This window comes from Cervus elaphus, chromosome 12, assembly GCF_910594005.1.
Source record: "Cervus elaphus chromosome 12, mCerEla1.1, whole genome shotgun sequence".
NCBI classification, from domain to species: Eukaryota; Metazoa; Chordata; class Mammalia; order Artiodactyla; family Cervidae; genus Cervus; species Cervus elaphus.
In genome coordinates, this window is record NC_057826.1 from 23,283,469 (window position 1) to 23,303,138 (window position 19,670).

General features: G+C 35.7%; 1 protein-coding gene across 2 annotated transcripts in view; it reads right to left on the reverse strand.

The window, feature by feature from the left end:
* The window catches only part of PALS1 (protein associated with LIN7 1, MAGUK p55 family member), a 73,873-nt gene that overhangs the window by 52,794 nt on the left and 1,409 nt on the right, over positions 1 to 19,670 (reverse strand). The gene's annotated exons all lie outside the window — the stretch shown is intronic.

The following is a 19,670-nucleotide window of genomic DNA, read 5'->3' on the forward strand; positions in this document are numbered from 1 at the left end:
TCCCTTGGACAGAGGAGCCTAGCAGGCTATAGTCCGTGGATTACAAGAGTCAGACACGACTTAGTGACTAAACCACCACTATTACAAACACAATAAAATCACTAAAATTTAAGATTGACAACAGTAAGCTTTGGAGAGGATGTGGCGAAACTGAAACCCTCATACTGGTAAGAACATGAACTGGTGATCAGTTTGACAATTCCTTAAAAAGTTAAACATATACTTATGATATATAATCCAGTGATTCCATATGAGAAATACATACTTTTATTTGTAAAAGAAAGAAAGATCTATATGGGATATTCATAAAGGCATTATTAATAATGATAGCTTAAAACTGGACACAATTCAAATGTCCTTCAGCTGATGAAAGGATACATTTAAAAAAATGGAATACTATTCAGTAATCCCCTGGAGAAGGAAACAGCAACCCACTCCAGTACCCTTGCCTGGAAAATCCCATGGACAAAGGAGCCTGGTAGGCTACAGTCCATGGGGTCGCAAAGAGTCGGACACGACTGAGTGAGTTTACTTACTTAATAACATGGATGGCCTCAAAAATATAATGCCAAATACAAGAGTACATACTAGATGATTCCATTCGTATGAAATTTCTAGGAAAGGCAAAATTAGTGCTGTTAGAAAAGCATTTTGGTGGCTTCCTGCAGCTGAGGGTGGCCACAGAAACTGGCTGTGATAGGAGATGAGGGAACTTTCTCATGGCATGGAAGTGTAATAAAACTAGATTTCAGTGACCCCTACATGATATAGATTTAATGAAACTCAAACTGTACTTATAAAACATGTGGATTTTATAGAACGTTATATCTTAAAAAAGTTGTTTTCAAAATTCAAATTGAACACATAAAATTAATGAATTTTAATGTATTACACTTACTGAGCTGATTTTAAATAATACATTTAAAACTGCATCTTATTACATGTAAATGGTATCTTAACAAAACCAATTTTTTGTGATTTTTTGGGGGGGTATGAATTTTATTTATTTTTTTCCCCATTTATTTTTATCAGTTGCAATAAAATTGCAATACTTTACAATACTGTAGTGGTTTTTGCCATACATTGACATGAATCAGCCATGGATTTACATGTGTTCCCCTTCCCGATGCCCCCCCGCCCCACCTCCCTCTCCATCCCATCCCTCTGGGTCTTCCCAGAGCACCAGCCCTGAGCACTTGACTCATGCATCCAACCTGGGCTGGTGATCGGCTAACAAAACCAATTTTTTAAAAAGACCAACTCATATACTGACATCACATAAAAAATCCTATTTCATCAATAAATGTTTAACTCAATGCACAGATTTTAGTTTCCAACAATGAATGCCCTGTGCATCATCGTCACAGAGAAGAAACTTAGCTATATGTAAAACTAAATACAATTCAAAACTCAAATAGTAATGATCCCTGAATGACACAGGGTACAGGGACACCAACCTTCTGTGCAGTGGAAAATGTATAACTTATAGGAGGTTCTCCATACAGGTGATTTCTCCATATCCACAGTTCTCCATTCATGGATTCAACCAACTATGAACCCTGTAGTACTGTAGTATTTACTACTGAAAAAAATCCACCTACACATGAACCTGCACAGTTCAAACCTATGTTGTTCAAGGGTCAACTGTATGTTGGCTACTTGGCTACTCATGAAAAACATTAACTCAGAAATTACTACCAACAACAATTTAAGCAAAAATATATAAATTCACCAAACATTTAACTGAAACACTACTTTTCCCAATTATTCTTTATGAAGAACTAAACATACTTTTAAAATAAATTTTAAAATAAAAATAATATATTTGAAGTAAGCTTAATTCATGAAGTACAATGTAAAAAAACCTTTACAGCAGCAAAGCATTTATACAGCTGACTAACCAAGTTCCTTAAGAAATAGATCAAATGCAAATATCCTGGGTTTATTTTTTAATGGAACTTCTGACAAGTCCTATAATAAGGGAATTTCTAAAATTCTACCTAATTCATGGTTTAGGTTTCAGATTAAGGAACCTTTATTTATCATCCAGAGAACTGCATTCCAAAGAAGCCACTGCTATCCTCACGGTTTTAAAACTACTTTATTTAGAATGTACTATTAAATGCGTCAGAACCCAAGCAAAATTCATTTGAAAAATATCCTCAAAGTAGAAATTAAATGAGTAAAGATTTCAAAGGGAGGCAGGAGTAACATACAGTTTAAAGGTACTTGAAGTGAACTGCTCTCACAGACAAAAAAAAAAAAGATAGGATTCCTGTTCAATTTAACTGGGTATCAACAGGGCAATGTCAATAGCTTAGAAGACACATCTTTCTCAAATGAAAACTTTCAAAGACTTAGCAGCTTTAAACATTCTTGGCAAAAGCTGCATATAAAAGATATCAGAAACAGAAAAGATTTTAGTTTTCAAGCTCCTATTCTTAGCCTGTAATTTTAGGCCACACAATTGCCTTGAGATTAAAAATTACAAGACAACATGGAAAAAATACCGCTGCATTTGTAATTTGTTAAATATCTGTATCCTAAAATATTGATTTGCCAAAGTTTACCAAAGACTGACTTATAAAGTCTTTTACAAATAAAAGACTAGATTTAAACAGTTTTGGATCACTGGGGCTCTCCATCACAGGTGATTCTGCCTCCCACCTGTCCCCACCAGGATTCTGACAACGTCTAGATATATTCACTGTCAGGACTGGGTTGAGGGGTGCTTTTGGCATCTACGTAGCAGAGGCTAGGGATATGTTGCTAAACATGCACAAGATAGCACCCCCCTGCCAAGAATGATCCAGCACAAAATATGTCAATAATACCAAAGTTGAGAGACTCTGGGGCTTCCCTGGTGGCTCAGAGAGTAGAGAATCTACCTGCATTGTGGAAGACCAGGGCACAATCCCTGGGTCGGGAAGACTTCCTGGAGAAAGGAATGGCTATCCACTCCAGTATCCTTGCCTGGAGAATTTCACGGACATAGGAGCCTGGTGGGCTACAGTCCATGGGGTTACAAAGAGTTGGACACAACTGAATGACTAACAGTTTCACTTTAAAAGTCCCTGAATTAAACCAAGCAATTACTAACCCAAACTGAGGCATTCACTCATTCAATAATTTTCATTAAGCTTCTCAGACTTCCAAGACAAAACTCTTTTTCAAGTACTGTTAGTTTCTAAATAAATATGGAGGCTGAAAGATACTTAATGTCATCTAATCTACTGTTTTTCAAAATGTTCAGGGAAAGATTTATTTCAAGGGTCATCTTGGCAGTGGATGGAAAGAGCTCATTAAATGTAATAAAAACTACTGCCAAATAAATTGCCTTGTATTGCATACTAAAACCTGAATGGCAGTGCAAATACAGTTTTAATAATATATTCCAGCATATACTACATTCCACCACCTCCACCACCATCACATGATTACAATCTGGCCAGAGAGACTAAACACGCATACAAAATGATAAATACTTACATTAAAAGTGGCCCAAGCAAGACTAAAAAAATGTATAGATGGGGACTTTCCTGGCGTTCCACAGTGGTTAGGACTATGCTTTCAAAGCCAGCAGCGTGGGTTAGGGATCCCTCGTCAGAAAACTAAGATCCCACATGTTGTGCACTGTGATCAAAAACAAAAACTAGAACTGTTTTAAAAAAATGTATAGACAAAACATTTAATAGTCAAATAGTATTTACTAAGTCTGTGTCCTGAACACTGTGCTACCATACTTTATACAGCTAATCCTCAAAAAAGTATCCAAGTGTAAGTATTAGCGTTATACCCAACGACAAAAGAGCAAACAGGTTTAAAGAAGCAAAGTATTTTGCCCAAGGAGCACCTCAAAATAAATATTCAATGGGACTTCCTTGGTGGTCCAGTGGTTAAAAATCCACCTACCAATGCAGGGGACACAGGTTCGATCCTTGGTCCAAAAAGATCCCATATGTTGCGGAGCCACAGCTACTGTGTGCCACAACTACTGAGCCTACCTGCCCGAGTGCCCATGTCAGCAACAAGAAGCCTGTGCACCAAAGCAAAAAAGTAGCCCCTGCTCTGTAGAGAAAGACTGTGCAAGAAGAAGACCTAGTGCAGCCAGAAAAAAGAATAAACATTCAACAGTTATAACATGCACTCTTGAACACATGGTTTCAAGTTCTTTGTATCATATATTCCTTACAACATCCTCAGATGGTATTTTACAGAGGACAAAAGTAGAATGATTACTTATATGAATTTGAGTAGCAGTGATGGTGATAGGAGGTATTAGGTTGGTGCAAAAAATAACTGTGGTTTCATACCGTGAATTTTAAATCCTAACTAGGCTTAAACACATCTTTATTCATCAAAATAGGACCCATTAAAATCAACACATTTTTGCCAACAAGAAATAAGTTTGCTTATTCCTGTAGTGTAAAAATCCATGCTTCGGGATTCAATGAACTCTTGGAAAGCATTTTTTTGTCTCCTGCTGGTTGTGGAAGAGTTTTCCCTGGAAAAAGTCGTTGAGATGCTTGAAGAAGTGGAAGTCAGTAGGTGAGAGATCAGGTGAATATGGCAGAAGAGGCAAAACGTCATAGCCCATTAATATCTTGCAATATTAAGAACTGGTGGAGGAATAACAAATCTTTTTTTTTCTTTTAACCAGACGATACTAAGCTCCCTATATATCATGTAATATTCTTAAGTGAAAAGTATTATAGTTTTTATTTTCCCCCCAGTGTGAAAATTCTCCATTTGCTTATATCAAACACAAGGTTGAAGGTCTTAGGAGATATTTAAGACCACAGACTCATAGTAAGAACTGGTTAAAAGCCAAACAGTATCAAAGATATCAAATGGTTGGTTACTTGAACTGCCCCATTATCACCTTCAACTACTGGGTAATGAAAGATTAAATGCATCCAAAAGGTTAGTAAATTTCTGAAAAAAGAAATTAGAACAAAAGACAACTTACAACATTTTCAAACTGACTAGAAATGGATTTTTAAACTTGTGGGATAAAATTACTTGCAATGTGGCTTTTCAGTAATATCGCTACCAATCAAGAATATATAAGGCCTAGTTGGGAGAACAAGAACAGTCTCTGATAAGGAACAGAGCCAGTGTAAGAGATAGAAGATAAAGCCAGAATAGACTCTAAATGCAAACTAAATTGCTGGAATTTTCTCCTGCAAGCAATGGGAAACTATGGGTTTTGGAATTTAAACAGAATTGGTAACAAAGAAGTTTTTAGAAAGTTAAATCTTCTTTACACTGTAACCAGTTGATTAAGAGGAATGTAAGTAAAGCAGTCAATAGAGACAATGTTTTAATACTTTATGCATGGGAGGATAAAGGAAATAGCAGAAGGAAAGGGATAATTTCAAACAATGCTTATAATAAAGGATGATCTGACTGGCTTTGGAGACCAGGGACCAAATACAATTCTGTAATACTGAGCATGATAGTTGAACCTGGCAGAAATTACAGGACCTTAAAATAGGAAAACTCAGAGAAAAAGGTTTTTTTCCCATGGAAAAAAAGGAGAGGAGAGAACTGGAAATACAATAAATTGCATTTTAGAAGTACTGCATTTAGAATGGGAATTCTGTCTTGCTGTTAACTGCTAGACAGGGATTCAAAGGCCAGAAATGAAAATTTGTAAGTGATTTACATATTCACATTTTCCACGTTTATTTGTAAAGCTTTTCAGTTTTTATAGTAATTCAAGCACATTATTTCATTTGATCTCCACAGGTACCCTGAAATTTGAGCAAGTCAGATATCCCCATTTCCCAGAAGATATGCAAGCACTGTAAGCTAAGTTTCAGAGCTAGAAGTTAATAGAACAGGAACTAAAAGCTGGATAAGTGAACCTTCATGTGGCTAAGTTAGCTGTCTCTGTAAAACAATACCATACTGACTACAGGCTTCCTTTAAAAAAAAAAAAAAAAAACACCCATTTACATCATTCTTTTACCTTTAAAACATGATTATGGGAAATTCATCTTTTCTTGCTTGACTGCTTCATTTAACTTCACTGCTGTATGTCATCTGCTACCATCACCTCATGGTAAATGGAGGGGGAAACAATAGAAACAGTGATAGACTTTATTTTCTTGGGCTCCAAAATCCTTGCAGACGGTGACTTCAGCCATGAAATTAAAAGACACTTGCTCCTTGGAAGAAAACTATGACACACCTAGACAGTGTATTAAAAAGCAGACACATCACCTTGCCAACAGAGGTCCACATAGTCAAAGGTATGGTTTTTCCAGCAGTCACGTATGGATGTGAGAGCTGGACCATAAAGAAGGCTGAGCACCAAAAAACTGATGCTTTTGAACTGTGGTGTTGGAGAAGACTCTTGAGAGTCCCTTGGACTGCAAGGAGATCAAACCAGCCGATTCTAAAGGAAATCAACCCTGAGTATTCATTGGAAAGAACGAGGCTAAAGCCGAAGCTTCAATACTTTGGCCACCTGATGCTAAGAGTCGACTCATTAGAAAACACCCTGACGCTGGGAAAGATTGAAGGCAGGAGAAGGGGATGACAGAGGATGAGATGATTGGCTGGCATCATCGACTTGATGGACATGAGTTTGAGCAAGCTCCGGCAGATAGTGAAGGACAGGGAAGCCAGGCATGCTGCAGTCTATGGGGGTCACAAAGAGTCGGACATGATTGAGCAGCTGAACAACAACAAATACCAAAAATTTTAAATAAACCTTCACTAACAATTCCTTTTCTAGAAATTTATCCTATAGAGTATGTTAGGAACAATTTGGGTATGTTACTCTACTTTTTCAACTATAAAATTTTAAAAATCTAAATATAGATTAAGTATTTCTAATGAAAGTCTATCATTCTAACTGAGATGTGTCATCAGTATAAAACATGCACTAGATTTTAAAGACTCAGCATGGGGGAAAAATGGGTTTCCCTGGTGGCTCAACTGGTAAAGAACCTGACTGCAAGGCAGGAAGACCCAGGTTCAGTCCCTAGGTTGGGAAGATCACTCCCATATTCGTGCCTGGAGAACTCCATGGACAGGGGAGCCTGGTGGACTGGGCTGAACACTGGTGCAGAGAGTTGGACACAACGTAGTGACTAACACTTTCACACACTTTCATGGGGGGGAAAACAAATACAAAACATTTCATTATTTTTTGCATTTAATACATGCAGAGATGGTAATTTTTTAGACATTGTGTTAAACAGAATATACTATTAAGAGAGTCCCCTGGTGGTCTAGTGGTTAGAATTCCAGGTGTTAACTGCTGTGGCCCATCACTGGTGGAGGAACTGAGATCACGCAAGCTGCACAAGTGTGACAAAAAAAGAAAAAAGAAAGAAAAAAAAAGAATGTCACCTGTTTATTTCAGATTTTTTTTAATGTAGCTACTGACATGGAATAAAAAAAGCAAGTGAGTTAATTAATGGTACTTCAATATCACCCAGGGGCTTCCCTGGTGGCTCAAATGGTAAAGAACCTGCCTGCATTGCAGGAGACCCAGGTTCGATCCCTGGGCTGGGAAGATCCCCTGGAGAAGGAAATGCCAACCAACTCAGTATTCTTGCCTAGAAAATCCCATAGACAGAGGAGCCTAGCAGACTACAGTCCATGAGGTTGCAAAGAGTCAGACACGACTGAGTGACAAACACACACATACATATCATCACATTTTTATAAATGTACATAAAAACATTTTATAAAGTTATTCACAAAAAGTCCAGAAAAATGCACGGAATATTGTTTTCACTTAGTATCTCTGAAAAATAAGGATAACTTATTTATCAGGTTTTACTTCCTGTACAATTTGGACACCTTACAAAACACTGACAAAAAATGTGTTACTTTTATAATTTGAGGGGGGGGAAACCACACAGATAACACTTTTTTGAAAGAAAAAATAGTGACTTTTAAAATTACAACTACCTTCTTAGAGTACAAAACATTAGCAGAAGCACCAAAGCCCTTTCAAGAGTTCTAGAACAATTAAGCAAATAGAAGGAATCAAAACATTATCCCTAAGATCCTAAACAAGTTTATAAACAATGCAACAATAAGAAATTTATAAATAAATCACTTAAGCAATCATTAAAACTCTTCAGAAGTCAGGACTTCTTCTACCACACAAAAATGAACACATTACATCCGTAATTTAAAAATGACAGGAGACAAGTTTACCAAAAGAGTAACAGCATTAGTTCAAAGAAAAATTCCAAAACAGACTACTAACACTTTATAATATAGTAAGTCAAGTTCATCTTTCATCATATTAATAATACACAATCACAAACTCAAAGAATCCTAATTACCAAACTCACAGGGTTAATGTTTTTTTTTCTAGGTGCTTATTTGTATGCTTATTTTATAAAGATTTTCTCCTTCCCCTTTAATTTTAGGTTGTCAATCATTTTAGTCAGTTTCTTTCCCTGAAACCCATGTATCACAAGTTGCAGGTCTCTAAAAGTGCACTGTTAAGATATACCAACTTTTGACCTCAAGTGTTTTATAGTTTACTAGAGGGAAAAAAAGAAAGACTCCAAAGGCCAGCAAATTAGTAGATGATTATCTCTACCTAGATGGTTTATTGGTATGCAATTCAACAACTGGCAATTAAAAAAAAAATCTGCACTGTCATTGAACGAATACCAAATAATCATTTCAGAATTATCAGAACAAGAAAACTGACTAAAATTAATAATCCATAGAGAACACTTTCAGGACCAGAAGTTATGTTATCAAAACAGGAAAGGCAAATTTGAAAAGGAAGAAGACTGATGAGGATACAAATGTCACCAAGTTTAGAATCCACTGAACTTTTAGCACTATAGAATTGGTGACTGAGGATATGAGTAATGTTTTGATTTTGACCAGTCTTAGAAGGCAGTAAAACATAAAGAGGATATTATAAGAAATAAGAATGAATGGTCAACCTGAAAGATTAATGTACAGAAATCCTACAGTTATAAAAGGTTACTAAACTATACATCCATTCAACAATGTTAAGTACTCATTTGGTACAAAAACTTGGGATAGTCACTGGCAAGAAGATTGCTAAGGCAGTGTCTAAATTCTTAAGGAACTTGAATTCTAGTAGGAAAAACAAGTATAAGTGTACAAGCAAACAAACAAACCCTCTACAGAACTTCAATGCTATTTGTAAGTGCTGCACTACAACTGCAGAAAATGCTTCAGGAATTACCTGTAGAAGAGCATCCTAAGAAAACTTGTATAAATGGGAAAGAGTATAAGACCCAAGGCATATATGAAAGGCTTCCATTACACAAAAGGAAAAAAAGTAAACAAAACACTAATTCAAGCACTCTAACATGAGTAAAATTAAACAAATGCTTTCTAGACATAAAATTTTAAATCCCCATAATGAAACTCAACCCTAAAAACTATGCTAACTTTTTAAGCCTATTTTAAAGTGTAGTAAAAATGACCTAGTGAAAAATATCCTTGACTAATGCTTGAGAGTCAATAAGAGAAACTAGTAAAGCTGAGCAGAACTTGATCTCACTACATACGTAAGCTGTTTATAAATAGAGTAACAAATTGTTTTCCCCCCGGCTAACTTTCACTATTATTTCAGAGATAAAAAAAGCTTTACTCCTCAACACAAAATTACAATTATCCATCACTGACTCAGTCTATGATAACCAATTCACACCATTCCTACAAAACTGCATAATCAAATTATTGATAATCACACAAACTATTCAAAATATATCTATGAAAACATAATACAGTTCATTGCTAGTCCATGTAAGTATCATAAAACAGATTTGTATTCTTTCTCTTATTTATGGATAAGCATTTATGAAGTGCTTAATGTATATACCAGGTACTATGCTAATCATTCTTAATACATCATTTCAATTAATCCTCAAAATAAGACTCTGAGGGGATCTGAATATTCCACTTCAAAAGGTGACATTTTTGGCAAAACGGTTATTTTGAGATAAGGCAATTAAAAAAGAGCATACAACAGAAAAAAACTGCCTTCCCCTATCAGACTTAAAAAGCAGAGCATAAATTTCCCTTTTTAAAGGTAACATGAATTTTCATTTGTAAAAGTACCAGAAAGAGGAACTCAATACTCGGAGTTGACTCTTATCAATGCAGATAACACTGACATAAATCTGCATAACAAACCTGACTAAAATAATCTTTATATTCCACTAGTTGCCCCTACATATTTACATTCCCACGATCTGCAGGCCCTAAAAAGCCTCTCTCCTTTGTCTTGTCTCTATGCCACAATTTATCGCTCAGACTCATTGTTACTATGGTCTCCAATTCCTTCCTCTGTAGCCTTCCATATGCATAAGTGATAAACCATTTCTTCTGTTACTCTTGCCTTCTGTCAGTTTAATTTGCAGAGCCCCAGACAAAGAACCTAGGAGGAAAGAGAAAAAGGTGTTTCCTTCCCTACAACCTCTGAATCAGGCACAAGTACAACCCCATTCTGCAGAGAAGGAATCAGATTTTCACAGGTTAACCTGCCCAGTCACACACAAGTCAAGAAGGTATTTCAGCACCAAGCTGATTCCACAGTATGAGTACTTAATCAGTGCAAGGTTTGTAACTACGATGTCTATCAGAAAAGCCCATAATTCATCCATTCACATCTAATATTTGTAAAGCTAATTAAGAACGTGTGAAAGTTAGACACCACCACCCCCATCCATCAATAAACACATTTATGGTCAATACCGAATAAACGGAACTGTTCTGAATCTCAAATTCTCTCAGGCTACAGGAGGTGACTAGGTTAGAACAGTCTCTGGGATGAAACTTACAAGTAAGGCTAAGGTTTAATAAGTAAATGATTAAAAAGTGCAAACTGATAACATCCATCCACTACGTGCCATATTAAGCAGTGAGATACTAAAATAAAAAGACGTAGCCCCTACCCTTAAGGAGCTTACAATTTACAGGTTCAAAGTTCTTCACTTTAATTCAAGTACAATTTAAATACTAAATTAAAGATGTCTTTCCTAAAAAAAGATTCTAATCTTACCAAAAAGACAGGGTTAAACAAGGTAAGTCTAAAGGCAGGCTAAAATACAAAGTAGAAAAATCCAAGGGCTTTGGAGAAAAATAAACTGAGTTCAAACACCTGCTATCAGTTACAACAGGAATCAGGATAAAATAATCTCTCTGAACCTCTATTTGTTCACAAAGTTGTTAATGTTTAGAACTATATATAAAGGATGACATACTAAGAGATGGGACAAAGGATACAGTTCTGGATAGGGTTAGGGGAAAGGAAAAAGTACTGTGATTCAGCCAAATTAAATACTATTCTCACTATAAAATTGAAATATAAAAGGATAAGGCATAAAGTATAAGAGTAAGAAATAAAGTAGAAAAGAGTAAAATATAAAAAGAACACTGTCCCTTTAAGATGACTACAAAGAACCACCAAATTTCTGTTCATAAACTCTTAGGTATCTACTGATTACTTGTAAGTGAATCATTATTTTGAAAAATGTCTGCAGCTTATTTGCTTATTTGTATAGTCCTCAGATAAATCACCTGGCCAGAGGTTTAACTGTGGGGTTCACGATACAATTTCCTTGAGTGCCCTGACAGTTATATGCAATAATGAAAATGTTCTGTATCTGCATTGTGCAGTAATAACATAGCCACACTGGCCATATATGGCTAACAAGCACTTGAAATGTGGCATGTGTAACTGAAGAACTGAACTCTTAATTTTAGTTAATCCAAATTTAAATAGTCACATGTGGCTAGTGGCCTCTATACTACAGAACAGAGCTCCCGAGAAACATGTGTTCACATGCACCTTCATAAACTAAACTTACAGCAACATTCATGGTAACATTTACTCATAATAACCAGAAGTTAGAAACAACTTACCAACAGTAACGCAGTTAAACAAACCTTGATAAATAATTTTTAAAAAGTTATAAGTCTGCAACACTATAAAAGGAACCCTATAATTTATTTGCATATTATTTAAGCAATTCCGTGATTCAGTCCATTTCAAACAACTAATAAATTCTCTTAATCCAACTTAGTCTCTAAGGGACTATCCATACTTACTTCAAAGCCAGGCCTTTGAGGGCAGTGACTTCATCTAATACTTCCTTATATCCCACCCAAAGTCTTCACATTATAAATATTCAGTATTTACCTATAATCTTCTGAATAAACTAGTTATAATGATTACTTGTAGACCAAAGAAAAATCAACTCATTCATAAGTATCATACAGATAACATAATCAATATAAAGCTGAATTTTAAAAATCTGCTTAAAAACACTTTTCTTTCATACTAAGTATAATACAATTGCATTATAAGCTGTAACTGTGATTAAACAATAATATAAAGTTTTCTTAGTAAAATTTGATAAGACTTTGCAACAGCTTCTGCTTAAGCTGTAAGGGGAAAATGGAGAACATGGGACAAGAAAACAATTTCTGGGAGTCCAGAGGCAGATAATAACAGAGCTAACAAACCACACAACAGAGCAATGAAATCAGTACTACAAAGATAATCTGGTACATGAGGTCCAAACCCAGTCCTGCCAATAACTACTGGAGCAAAATTAATCCAACAGCCACATATGTGGCATCTCTGCCTCTGATCTGCCAAAAAGCACTCATTTTTTTTTTTTGGAGGGGTGAGGGGAGTTAAAATTTCAAATCCAGCTCTATCTGGACAGAAATTCAGAAAGAAAGAAAAACTTTCTAAAGCATCCCTTATGTCCCAAACATTACACAAAAATGAGCACCTAAATATAAGTACTTTTAAAGTACAACCAAATCCTAGCAGAGCACCCAGTTCACTTCACTCACATGAGTCAGTCAATTAATTTAAATATATACAATCTTACAGGCACTTCTGAAGCACTCAATATACAGAAAACCTACTTCTTAGGTCATATCAAAATAATGCATTTTAAGTGACATTATCAAACATTTTTTGTGACAATGTAAAATCCTCAAAATAAATTATATTTTAACACAAACTCTCGATTTTTTCATGTGAAGCTTCTGATACTACTGTGAAGCCAAACAGTTACAATTTACATGTCCAATAAGCATAATTCAAAAGATAATTTAGCTAGAAATATAAATACAACCATAATTTCTAATATTTGGACAACTACACACTGTAAAATAACATAAAATGGCGTGGTTGTGGAAGCAAATACTTATTAAGTATCTACTACATGTCAGAATATTTTGCTCAGTACCTTCCATACCCTATTTTATCTTTTTCAATCATCTTGCTAGAAGGCAACCTGTTAAAGATAAGGAAAATGAAGGCGTGGCTGGGAATTAGAGCACTGACTAACCTTCCAACTCAGCTGAACCTAAAGTCTTTCTGCTGCATTACTATAATTATTTTCATTTTTCCTGCTGACTTTTGCCCAAAATCAAAATAGGCAAATTAAGCCCACAGGCCAAATAAGGCATACCTTGTTTTTATAAACAAAGTTTTACTGGAAAACAGATTCATTTGGCCATCTTTGCACTGTAACAGCAGAGTTGGGTACCTGCAACAGAACTGGTATAATCTGCAAAGCTTAAAATATTTACTACCTGGCCTTTTACAGAAATTTGCCAACCCCTGTCTTAAATTATCAAAAATGCAAAGAACCTCAGAGGCCTCAAAACTTCAATGTTTAGCATCTTTGAGACAACTGTTAACTTAAGAAAAGAAGGAACTTCAAAATTACATGAGAAATTGCTTGAAACTTTATGTTTAAATCATGATAAGCTCAAATTTATAAAAATGATAAAATTAAACAGCTGGATTATGAAGTTACTGAACCCTTGTTATTTGTTTTGAAGGGAAGATGGTAAGGTATGGGATCTCCGTTTGGGGTCTCAGTACCCCGACCAGGGATGGAACCTGTGCCTCCTCCTGCAGGGGAAGTGCAGAGTACTAGCCTGCCAGGGAATTTCCCATGACACTTCATTCTTAACAATTAAACTGTCTTCTGTAGTAGGAACTGATGGAGGAAAAACCTCACAATTCACCATATTAAAACATATTTAATAAACATGTATCTTTTTACTATGTACCTACATTTTTTCAAGAAGAACATCTTCAGTGTAGCAAAACAGAGCCTGGTATTTTAAGTAGTTTATACTTGACTTCACACTTTTTAATATATTCACTGAATTCATTACACTTGGATCAAACCAAACATTTATGTGATTACTCGAAGGTCTATAGTTGATTTTCTGGTGTTGAAGGAGCTTTCTTCCCACCCCACCCCACCCCCATGGTATGTGCAATTCCCAGTGCTTTCATTCCAAGCAAAAAATCTCCCAATTAAATAATTTTATCTTCACTCAAAATATACTTCACTATCCAAATACACTTAAACAATTTGCTTAAATTAAGCATGAGGAAATGCTTGATTACAGTGTTATAAACATTTTCTTTCTTCATTTAGTAATTTTAAACAGGAGTCCTATAGTGGTAAAGTACAGTCTATAAACTCCAGTATAGATAGATCAAGAAGTCCTACAACATATGAAATATACATAACTGTTAATGAATACCTTGATTTTGCTGACTTTATAAACACTTTCACAAAATCTTATATTCAGTTTCCTCTTTATTTTTAAGGAAAATGTCAATATCAAAGGAAAATAACCCAAAATTATTTAGTTTGCAACAACTCTGGAGTTATTCCCAAAAACACACAAGGCCACATCAACATTGAAAAATTAATCAGTGTAACTCACCATATTAACAGATTAAAAAAATTCAAATGGTCACCTCAATAGATGCAGAAAGGCATCTGACAAAATTCAACATCGATTCATAATTAAAAACACAAACAAACAACCCCCCTCAAACTCTCAGCCACCTCAGAACAGAAGGAAATTTCCTTAATCTGATTTAGAGAATCTACAAAAGGACTTACATCTAGCATTAATTACACTTTGAAGGTGAAAGACTGAATGCTCTAAGATTGTGAACAAGGCAAGGATGTTCCTTTTCAACCCTACTAATCACTGGAAGTCCTAGACACTGCAAAAAGTCAAGGGAAAAAAGACATACAGGAAAGGAAGGTAGGTTTCTCTATTCATAAATGACACGACTGCCTCCTTAGACAAATTCCAAGATATCTACAGGAAAAAGCTCCTAGAAGTTATAAATGAATTTAATAAAAACTCAGAATACAAAGGCAACATATAAAAACTGATTGCATTTCTACATACTAGCAATGGTCAACTGGAAAGACAAGGTGTTAAAAATGACATTTGCAATAGGACTAAAAAACTGAAATACTTAGGTATAGAACTAATAAAACATTTGCAGGATCTACATGTTGAAAACTACAAAACACTCATGAAAGAAATAAAAGACCTAAATAGAGAGAAACAACATGTTCATAGATTGGAAAACTCTATTTTGTTAAGATGTCAATTATCAAACTAATCTACAACAATCTCAAAATCCTCAGTTCAGTTCAGTCACTCAATCATGTCCAACTCTTTGTGACCCCATGGAATGTAGCATGCCAGGCCTCCCTGTCCATCACCAACTCCCGGAATTTACTCAGACTCATGTCCATTGAGTCAGTGATGCCATCCAACCATCTCATCCTCTGTCATCCCCTTCTCTCGCAGTCTTTCCCAGCATCAGGGTCTTTTCCAGTGAGTCAGCTCTTCGCATCAAGTGGCCAAAGTATCGGAGTTTCAGCTTCAGCATCAGTCCTTCCGACGAATATTCAGGGCTGATTTCCTTTAGGATGGACTGGTTGGATCTTCCCGCAGTCCAACGGACTCTCAAGTCTTCTCCAACACCACAGTTCAAAAGCATCAACTCTTTGGCGCTCAGCTTTCTTTATGGTCCACCTCTCACATCCATATATGACTACTGGAAAAACCATAGCTTCGACTAGATGGACCTTTTTGGCAAAGTAATGTCTCTGCTTTTTAATATGCTGTCTAGGTTGGTCATAACTTTTCTTCCAAGGAGCAAGCATCTTTTAATTTCATGGCTGCAGTCACCATCTGCAGTGATTTTGGAGCCCAAAAAAATAAAGTCTGACACTGTTTCCCCATCTATTTGCCATGAAATGATGGGACCAGATGCCGTGATCTTAGTCTTCTGAATGTTGAGTTTTAAGCAAACTTTTTCACTCTCCTTTTTCACTTTCATCAAGAGGCTCTTTAGTTCTTCTTCACTTTCTGCCATAAGGGTGGTGTCATCTGCTTATCTGAGGTTATTGACGTTTCTCCCAGCAATCTCGATTCCAGCTTGTGCTTCATCCAGCCCACATCCAGTTTCTCATGATGTACTCTGCATATGTTAAATAAGCAGAGTGACAATATACAGGCTTGACATGCTCCTTTTCCTGTTTGGAACCAGTCTGTTGTTCCATGTCCAGTTCTAACTGTTGCTTCCTGACCTGCAAAATCCTAGCAAAATTTATACATATTTATAGCAATAAGCTGATTCTAAAATGTAGGCAGAAGTACTAAGATAGCTAAAACAATTTTGAAAAAAAAAAGTTACAGAACTCACATTACCTGATCTCAAGACTGAATTTTAAAGCTGTATTAATCAAGACACTGTGATACTGTCAGAAAACAAAAAAAGTCAAATACAACAATGGAACACACAGGAGGCTAGAAAGGAACCCACACAAAAGTGGTCAAACGGTTTTTGACCAAGAGACAAAGACAAGTCAATGGAGAAGAGTCTTTTTCACAAACAGACATGGGAACAACTGGACAAACAGATGAAACTCAACTTACACCTCTACACAAAAAGTAACTAAAAAGTATAACACAGATCTAAAGGTAAAATATATAATTTATAGAAGAAGACAGAGGAGAAAATCTTTGTGATTCTGGTTTGGCAAAGAGTTCTTTATACAATGCCAAAACTGAGACTCATAAAAGAAAATACGGATACTTTGCACTTAACCAAAATTTAAAACTTCTTTACTTCAAAAGACACAGCTGAGAAGGAAGGAAAAGGCAGGTCACAGACTGGAAGAAACTCTCTGCAAACCACATATCTGACAAAGACTAGAAAAAAATCAGACAATACGAAAATTAAATTTAAAAATGGAAAAAGATTTGGAACTTGGACACTTCACCAAAGACATGCAGATGGCAAATAAGCACAGAAGAGATGCTAATCAATATTCACAAGAAAAACTGAAATAAAAACCACAATGAAATACTGCTATATATTTACCTATTACAATGACTAAAATTAAAAAGAGTGATCATACCAAGTGTTGATTAGAACGTAAAGTAACTAGAATACTAATACACCACCATTGAGAATATAATTTAGCCTCTTTGGAAAATGTCTCTTACAGCATATAGTTTCCTATACTACTGTGACAAGTTGCCACAAATTTAGTGGCTTAAAACAACGTAAACTTATTATTTTACAGTTCTGTAGGTTAAATAATTGACACAAGTCTCTCTGGATGAAAATCAAGTTGTTGGCAGAACTCCATCCTTTTCAGGAGGTCTAAAGATTAATCCATTTCCTGGCCTTTTCCAGAGACCATATTTTTTAGCTTATGCCCCAAATTCTCCAACCTCAAAACCAAGAACTCTGCATCTCTCTGTCCCTGCTCCCACTGTTAAACCTTTCTACCTTCTCTTTTAAGGTGCTTTTAAGAACCTTTGTGATACACTAGTCACAGCACCTGGATAACCTCAGGATAAACTATATTTTAAAGTCAGTTGATTAATTCCAGCTACAACTTTAATTCACTTTTGTCATGTAACCTAATTTATTCATAGCTTCCAGGAAGCAGAACATCTCTGTTGGCCACTATTCTACCTAACACATATTTTTTAAATTAAACATACACTTCCCACATGACCCAGACATTTCACTTGGAGGTGCTTATCCAAGAGAAAAGGCGGCTTGTGTTCACATAAAAACTTGCTGACCAAGATTTATAGCAGCTTTATTCATAGTCCAAACAAAAACTCAAATGTCTTTCAACTGGTAGATGGATAAATTGTGATACATCCATACACTGGAACACTACATTCAGCAATATAAAGAATTGTTAATACACTCAACATGAACAAACACTCAAAAGTATTATGCTAAATTAAAGAAACCAGACTCAAAAGGCTAAACATTATATAATTCCATTACCTGATATTCTAGAAAAGCCAAATTACAGGGAAAGACAATAATCAATATCAGTTGCCAGCAGTTAAAGACTATAAAAGAACAGCTCAAGGGAATTTCAGGTGCTGGAACTGTAACTGGGAGTCTCAATTTTGGTAGTTGCGTAGCTCTATGTATCTGTCAAGATAACTGTACAACAGAAAGAGTTAATTTCACTTCACCAAAATTAAAAATAAAGTTAAAGCCTTTGTGAAAGAAGGAAAATAACTGTATCATTTCTCACCCATCTGACTGGCACAAATAAAAAAATCTGACAACGCCAATCTGGCAATTCTAAATGTGGATAAGGGTGACTCATATACTGTTGGCAGGTCTGTAAACTGTTACAACTTTAGAGTCTTATTTGGCAGCTAGCAAAGTTGAAAATGCACATCAACCTATGGCCCAGCAATTCATCCCAGAGAAAACTTTACAAATGTGTTCAAGGAGATATGCACACGGATGTTCACTAAACATTGTCTGAAACACTGAAAAACTGAGAATAACCCTTCAGTGAAGGAATGAATTAATTGTGGTTAGTGGTTATTTAAAAAAGAAAAGGAAAAAATGCATAAGGGAAAAAAAATCAACTCTGCTGGCTCCATGTATGATTTTTGAGAAGGGTTTAACTTATCAGTTTATTTAACAATAGTATATAATGAAAAGAACACTGTACTGGAAATCTGAAGGCAAACATTTTAACATTTAGTTCCAACTCTGCTGCTAACTAATCTATCTATACACCTCACTTTCCTTTTCTTGGAAAATGAAGAGGTTAGACTATACAAAGACTAAGATTATTTCCAACTCAACAAGGATACTGATAAGAAAAATGGGCCAAATTTCTTGTATGTCTGTGATGAGCTTTTTAAACATATAATAATCATTCAGAAAGATCATATAAACTCCTAAACTCACCCTACTAACTTGGTGGTAGTGGTTTAGTCGCTAAGTCGTGTCCAACTCTTGCAATCCCATGGACTGTAGCTTGCCAGGCAGGGTCCTCCGGATTCTCCCAGCAATACTGGAGTGGGTAGCCATTTCCTTCTCCAGAGGATCTTCCCGACCCAGGAATCAACCCAGGTCTCCTGCACTCTAGGCAGATTTTTTACCGATCGAGCTATGAGGGAAGTCCTACTACGTTGGGCAACCCTCAAGTAAAATTTGCATATCCTTTTGTAGTTTATCATTCTAAAATATGTTAATATTACTGAGTCAATCTTCTCAAGTTCTAGTCTGTGTGGCCAAATGTCATTCAACTACATGGTAAGATTTACTTTAACAAAGATAAAATGATGAACTTCTTTCTGTATTTTTCTACAGAGTTCCTACACTATAAGAGCTTCCGCTTGCTACAATAGTATAAAAAGCCTTTTAAAACCTGTAACATGCAAATCTACAGAAATTTTCTAAATAGTCAGTAGTTTACAATCCCAAAGAGTTTATTTAACAATTTCATTATCCCAATACTTACACTTCAAAGACACCAATAACCAGCATGCCACTTGAA